At 42.5% G+C, this 7486-nt stretch overlaps 1 long non-coding RNA gene across 1 annotated transcript; it reads right to left on the minus strand.

Moving 5' to 3' along the window:
• Positions 1-3074: 3074 nt before the first annotated feature.
• Positions 3075-5878, minus strand: LOC114361527 (uncharacterized). The gene is made up of 3 exons (XR_003656602.1): positions 4638-5878; positions 4129-4299; positions 3075-4081 (listed from the first exon to the last, which is right to left on the minus strand). It is a non-coding gene; the product is annotated as an uncharacterized LOC114361527 (long non-coding RNA).
• Positions 5879-7486: the final 1608 nt, after the last annotated feature.

Consider the following 7486-nt stretch of genomic DNA (forward strand, 5'->3'; position numbering starts at 1 on the left):
AAATTTTTTTACAGAAAGTGACAAATATTACCTAAGACAGGAATGGCGAGAGTCCAATTGATAGTACAGTTACATTCATTTGATAATGTTGTACGATACGATAAACGATAACGACGTTACCATATCGGCAACCTAAAAGACCTTAAACCGTCAGCCTACCTTAAAAACATGAAAGAATAACAACTGTTGGGCTATTTGTACCTATAATATTTAAAGAATTATCCTCCAACTCCTAAGCGTTAAGGAGTTGTATCTACCATGACCAGTTCATCGTGATGAGATGATGGCTATCTAATGCAAACACTTGAATAACTTTAGAAACTATACTTATTTATAAAATTAAAAGAATTATCCTCCAACTCCTAAGCATTAAGGAGTTTTACTTTCTATCATCAGCTGAATAACTTAAGAAAATGTTTGAAAAACGATATAAGTGCCTATAAAATTTGAGGGTTGCAGTCGATTTCCCTAGGATCCCATCATCAGATCCTGACTTGGTGACAATGGGACCACCTCAGAAGTGTACCCTATCGAACAAAAAAAGAATTTTGAAAATCGGTCCACAATTGACGGAGTAATCGGTGAACATACATAGAAAAAAAAAACATACATACAGTCGAACATATCGCACCCTTAATAATACAGGGTGTTGATTTCAATACTCGCCATATTTATTTAGGTGATCTATTATGACTTACATAAACGCATTATCCACCAAAAAATAAATTACAAACGAAAGTGGAATTTTTAGCGAATATTTTCCGTGCAACATCAACTGTACTATGGCTCGCAATAATGCAATACGTTTACATTGTGGCACGCACGGGCACCCATCGAGCTACGCGGATCGCTCGCTTATCATGTTGGATAGTCTACTGAAGGATACGTAAAGAAGGTAGTGTAAATTACACAAAATTACCAGATTATTCACTTCCTACATTAAAAAGGAATGTTTTTTAAGTTGAGAGCTAGGTACTTACCGATGCGACTTCNTGTGCGCGCCGCATACGTATTGGCGCGCTCACAGTCATACAAACCGCGCTCGGGCGTTTCTATGAAGATGACCTACTCATTTGTATTTACTTACGGTCATTATTATTGGTGTATTTTGGCCTAAAAGTACCTACATAATTAATCCAACCGGAATGAAATGAACACAATTTAGTTAACTGACATATTATTATTATTAAGTTATTAAGTTCAAACAGAGGACTGACGTAACATAGCGGGAGAGTATAATTTCCAGTACATCAGACTAAACAATTTTGTTGCAAAATATGAAAATACCTACTAACTACACTCGCGAGCAAATCTATGGAATCACTTACATGAAGTTGTTTCCACGCGAACTTGTGTACTAACGATTTTGTTAGTAACAAAAAAGTGGCACCATTTTAAAGATTAAACTTTTATCTTTAAATTGATACCAAATTCATTTAAATCACACCAGTATTTAAAAAGATATCCCGGCTGATGTGAAGAAGTAACGAAAAAGACATGTATGAACTGTTTGATACGTCGCGAGTTGCGGCCTGTTTACCCCCTATATAAGCACGCGTTTTTAGATTTTTGGTTTCACACGTTGATTCATACACATCTCCGCTTCTTTTGACACTACCTGGGATTCTACACCTTCAGAAGCAGCACAAATCGTTGCATTATTGCAAGAAAGGCTCAGCCAGCGGGCTGTCGCACGTCAGCGCCACATAAGCCAGTCCTGGGTTTCGAAAGTTTCAAGACGCTTTCAGGAGACTAGTGGCTTTATCCCGAGACCAAGTTCTGAACAGCTCCGGTGCACATCGCAGAGGGAAAACCGTTTTTTCATGTCAACCTCTCTATGAAATCGTCATTTGACTGGAATCGATGTCCAGCAAGAGCTCAGAAATGTTCGTAGGATAGCTGTTAGCGAGTAGACAGTTTGTCTAAGACATAAGCAATAGAATTTAACTCCAAAAAGGCCTGCCACAGGCTCGAAACTGACGGCAGGTCACCGATAAGCACGCTTTCAATTTGCTCGTACACATCTCGATGGGAAGGCGAGTAATGGAGGCGAGTTCTGTTCTCCGATGAATGCAAACTGCGTTTGCAGGGCAGCAGTCGAAGAGGTCGGGTTTATAGGCGGCCTGAGGAGCGATTTGTGCAATGCTGGTTCGCTGAAACAGTGGCTTATGGGGGTGGCTTGCTCGACTTAACATCGAGATGTGTACGAGCAAATTGAAAGCGTGCTTATCGGTGACCTGCCGTCAGTTTCGAGCCTGTGGCAGGCCTTTTTGGAGTTAAATTCTATTGCTTATGTCTTAGACAAACTGTCTACTTGCTAACAGCTATCCTACGAACATTTCTGAGCTCTTGCTGGACGTCGATTCCAGTCAAATGGCGATTTTATAGAGAGGTTGACATGAAAAAACGATCTTCCCTCTGCGATGTGCGCCGGCGCTGTTCAGAACTTGGTCTCGGGATAAAGCCACCAGTCTCCTGAAAGCGTCTTAAAAGTTTCGAAACCCAGGACTGGCTTATGTGGCGCTGACGTGCGACAGCCCGCTGGCTGAGCCCTTCTTGCAATAGTGCAACGATTTGTGCTGCTTCTGAAGGTGTAGAATCCCAGGTAAAGTGTCAAAAGAACCGGAGATGTGTATGAATCAACGTGTGAAAGAAAAAATCCGAAAACGCGTGCTTTTATAGGGGGTAAATAGGCCGCAATTTTTTGTGTATTTTATGTATTTTTTTAGTATCGCCTGTTATTTAGCATTATTGCTGTTTTTATTTTATCAGGATATACCGCTTAGTTTAAAAGTTATTACGTTTTCTTTACAATAAGTAATTGGGAGAAAAAAAATTCTATAAAAAATTTACAAAAAATGTCAAAAAATTTTTGACCTCTTTTTTGTCGATAAAAATAGGTCTAGTTTCATCTATTTTCATATGTACACTTTAACGTGACTCACACTGTATACCGATCCTCATTTTTGCTTCAAATGTTAAAATGACGCTTTGCCATAAGATTAATTAGTCAATGCAATTAGTATTGCTTATTATTAAGTATTGTTCATATGTACCTACATGCCGATCCTAACTTTACTGTGATGATATTTTGTTTGTACCGACTACTAGCTCCGTAATAGAGAGGTTGTCTGCTTTAATTGTGTAATTTAGTCATAGGTTTGTTGGCAATAAACACGAGATAAAGCCCTATAGAATTGGTTTTGGTCATTTCTCTCTGTAGGTTAGGTTCCCCTCCTCCTACAAATAGGGCGACCCAACGCGGCGCCCTCTACAAACTGGCGCCCAACGTGAGGCCCTCTTATAAATTGGGCGTCCCAACGTGTGGGGCCCTCTAATAAACTGGGTCCCATCGAGGCACGAACCTAAACTTAACACTTGAGACCAAAACCGCACAGACAACCTTCTCTCTTAGTCTCGCGAGTTAGGTATTAGTCGAGATAGGGTTAGGCTAATTAAGATAGTCTAGACTCGCAACACGAGTACCTACTTTGGCAGATTCGTCATTCGTGGTAGGTACTACCACAGGCCGCCAAAGATACGACGTTGAGAATACCAACGAACCTGCTGCTTTTTGGAAGATCCTTCTATTGTCTACGAGTTAGAGGAGGAGTCCATCCAAGACATATTTGTAAAGCTGAAGGAGGAATTTACCCTTCTGCGAAATGTTTCCCCTATGGTAACCACACCTGGATTTCCAAAGTCACCTCAACCTTCCATGATGAGTTCGGAAGTTGCAAGCGGACTTACAATGGTACCAGTGTTAGGGATGAAGGTTAACACCAGAGAAAAACTCAAATTCTGATACATGTAGCCATGTCATCAGCCCTGTTTGGATACAGGGGGAGGGAAGAAGCTCTTCGGTCACATCAGCCCTGTTTGAATACAGGGGGAGGGAGGAAATTATTCCTTGCGGGAGAAATTTGAGAACGCCCGAGGGTTTTCGTAGCAACTGTACTCAGGGGCTCAGCACCAAGGCCCTATATTATGATGTTTCGAAGTCATGGACTAGCTCTTTGAAATTGCAGACACCAATGTTCCTGACCAGTCTCTGGGCCTGTACCACTCATCAGCGCCCCGTCTGAGATAGCGCCCCGCCTGCTCCAGAGCGCTGAGACAGCGCCCCACCTGCTCCAGAGCGCTGAGACGGCGCCTGTGCCCAGTTCAGCCGCGCCTCTCCGCGAGCGTGGTCAGCCAGCCTATGGTGGTGCCTCCCGAGCTACCTCCACAGTACCATGCGTGAGCGTGGTCAACCAGAGGCCGTGCCATGCGTGAGCGTGGTCGGCTGAAGAAGATGACCTCCCCTACCTCCGCAGTACTATGCGTGAGCGTGGTCAACCAGAGGCCGGGCCATGCGTGAGCGTGGTCGGCTGAAGAAGATGACCTCCCCTACCTCCGCAGTACTATGCGTGAGCGTGGTCAACCAGAGGCCGGGCCATGCGTGAGCGTGGTCGGCTGAAGAAGATGACTTCCCGAGCCACTTCAGCCGGGCCATGCGTGAGCGTGGTCGGCTGAAGAAGATGACCTCCCGAGACACCTCCGCCTTGCCATGCGTGAGCGTGGTCGGCTGAAGAAGACGACCTCCCGAGCTACCTCCGCAGTGCCATGCGTGAGCGTGGTCGGCCGAAGAAGATGACCTCCCGAGCCACCTCCGCCTTGCCATGCGTGAGCGTGGTCATACGAAGAAGATGACCTCACAAGCCACCTCCGCAGTGCCATGCGTGAGCGTGGTCAACCAGAAAAGGTGGTGCCTCAAGCCACCTCCGCTGCGCCATACGTGAGCATGGTCAGCCGAAGATGACTTCCCAAGCCACATCGTGTGATGGCACGCCGTCATCCACACCAGTCCTGGCTTCCTCGTCGGGACGACTTCGGAGCCAGAGGGGGAGTCTGTAACACGGCGCGCCCTTTTATTTACTTCGAGCGACCAGCGCCGAGCCGGCCACTACGTCACAGCGAGATCTACGCGCGCGCGCAGCCGGTTTACCCTGCCCCGAGACCCCGCACGCCGCCGCGTGCGTCACACGCGCTCACCGGCTGGCTATAAAAGGCGTGCGAGCCGGCCTAGAAGTCAGTTCGTCCGCGACGCTCCGCGCTTCCGTACCACGGAACACGATGCGCCCGCCGGATTGAACTCGCACACACCGCGATGGTAAGGTCTGCTTCCGTAACACGGAACTGACTGGACATCGCGTTGTATCGTCCCATGCACGCTTACCGTGCCTACTAGATAGTTAATAGAAATAGTAACTGTTGTCTTGTAGTAGCTAAGTTAATTACGCTAATTAGAATTTGCTCATTGTTTACATTCATGCTTAGCTCAAATGCATAATCCAATCCTGGTTTTATGACTTAGATAATTATTCACGCTTCTTGCTATAAATTTATTAAGTGAATGCTATTGTACTAAATATGGCCCTAATGCATACGCCGATCCTACTTTTATGCTTTGCACATGCTTTTGTTATGAACTTTATTAATTAGACGCAATTGTTTAGTTTTCAATTAAGTTTAGATCATATGCATAAACCGATCCTTGTTTTGTGTTCTAATTGAATTACTCACGCTTTTGTAATAAAGTTTATCAAGTAAATACAATTGTATAGTTTACTATTGGATCCGGCTCCAATGCATATACCGATCCTCATTTTTGCTTCAAGCTCTGCCATAAGATTTATTAGTGTACGCAATTAGTATTGCTTTGTTCATATGTACATGCCGATCCTAACTTTACTTATTTTCATATTAGCTTAGTAACTTGAGAGGTTGTCTGCTTTAATTGTGTAATTTAGTCATAGGTTTATTGGCAATAAACACGAGATAAAGCCCTATAAAATTGGTTTTGGTCATTTCTCTCTGTAGGTTAGGTTCCCCTCTTACAATTATTTTTATTTAAAAAAATAAAACCGACTCCAAAAAACCTACACTAAAAAGTAAAAAAATAATTACTAATTACTTATATTAGGACAAATTAATATTTATGTATACCATGATTGATACTTTTGGAGTCGGTGCAGGCAAACTTTACACGTTTCATAATCTTGGCACCGACTCCAGAAGAATCAATCATGGTATATATATTAATTTGTCCTAATATAAGTAATTAGTAATTATTTTTTTACTTTTTAGTGTAGGTTTTTTGGAGTCGGTTTTATTTTTTCTTTAATATATTTTTAATAGGTACAGGAGCGATGCACAAAAGTTTGCGCTGTATTTATTTGCCTGTAAAAAAGTTCTTTTGGCGTAGGTTATCGCTCGGCGCGATGTCACAAAATAAATAGTAACAGAAGACAATCACCTGTATGCACCAGGGATGTTATGGATATCCGTAACCGTAACCGAAACTATCGGAAATAAAAAAATATCCGTAATCGTAACCGAAACTGATTCAAAAGTTTCGGATAATTTCGGATAAAGGCGGAGTCTAAATCTTAATATTTTTAATATTTGTTACTTATCTGGCATCCCCTGGCACCATTCTGATATACCTGCTATTTGAATTTTACCTTTTTAAATAATATCCGTAACCGAAATTATCAGAAACTTTCGGATAATCCGAAATGATTTACTATACGTATCATAACCGAAACCGGTATAATATTATTCTATTATCCGTAACCGTATCCATAACCGAAACTTCATATCCATAACATCCCTGGATGCACTTCATATGACTCCATTTTGCATACGCACACAGACACGTCTCAAGTAGGCGGTAATCGCACTCGCGCTGGTTTAGACTGGTTTGCGATTATTGGTTATATTATGTGCGTTACCCGAGCGCACTTTGTATGTAGATTATCTTCTGCTATATTTATTGTGGCGATGTGGTGTACGTTCACCATAACATTTCCTACGTCAAATCAAACGCATTCCGAGCGGGTGGACTTGCCTTTGTCTTTTATCGTCTTTTCAAGCCTTTCGTCTAATTAAAGCCTCTGAGACACGGTGACTGGTTCCAAATTAACGATTCGCCTTCTTTGTGGCCACACCAAATCTTTTCAACCCTATTTTAATGAAATCTCTGACAAAAGGTCTACACGCGATTTGAATCATAATTTAAAAGGAAGAAAATTACTGCTAGGTATGTTTTAAGTAATTTACGCCCGTATTCACAGACATTAGTAGTCTCACAGAGCTCTATTCAACGCTGTGCGTTCGAATTGCTGCTTCACTTAAACAAGCATCGTTTATGAATATGGGCGATATTCTCAGTACTACGAGTACTAACAAGGGCAATAATAAGTGCTATAGTGTAATAAGGGCTATCGTTTTAGATAGTATTTAAATATTTTAAGGCAAAAATCATGGGTATACTGTTTAAAAAAGCTTTTTACTTCTTCGCTTTTGCTATCTTAGTAAACAAATAGTGGAGTATTCTCGGAGTTTAGTACCAGGGCTTCACAGGGCATATACACCTTTGGGAATAGCGGTGTTAAACAATAACTGCTCCCTTGAGATCCATTTGCTTATCTGCGGTGCCTTT

The sequence above is a fragment of the Ostrinia furnacalis genome, unplaced genomic scaffold (genome assembly GCF_004193835.3).
Source record: "Ostrinia furnacalis isolate ACB-3 unplaced genomic scaffold, ASM419383v2 OfSCF5789, whole genome shotgun sequence".
Lineage (NCBI taxonomy): Eukaryota > Metazoa > Arthropoda > Insecta > Lepidoptera > Crambidae > Ostrinia > Ostrinia furnacalis.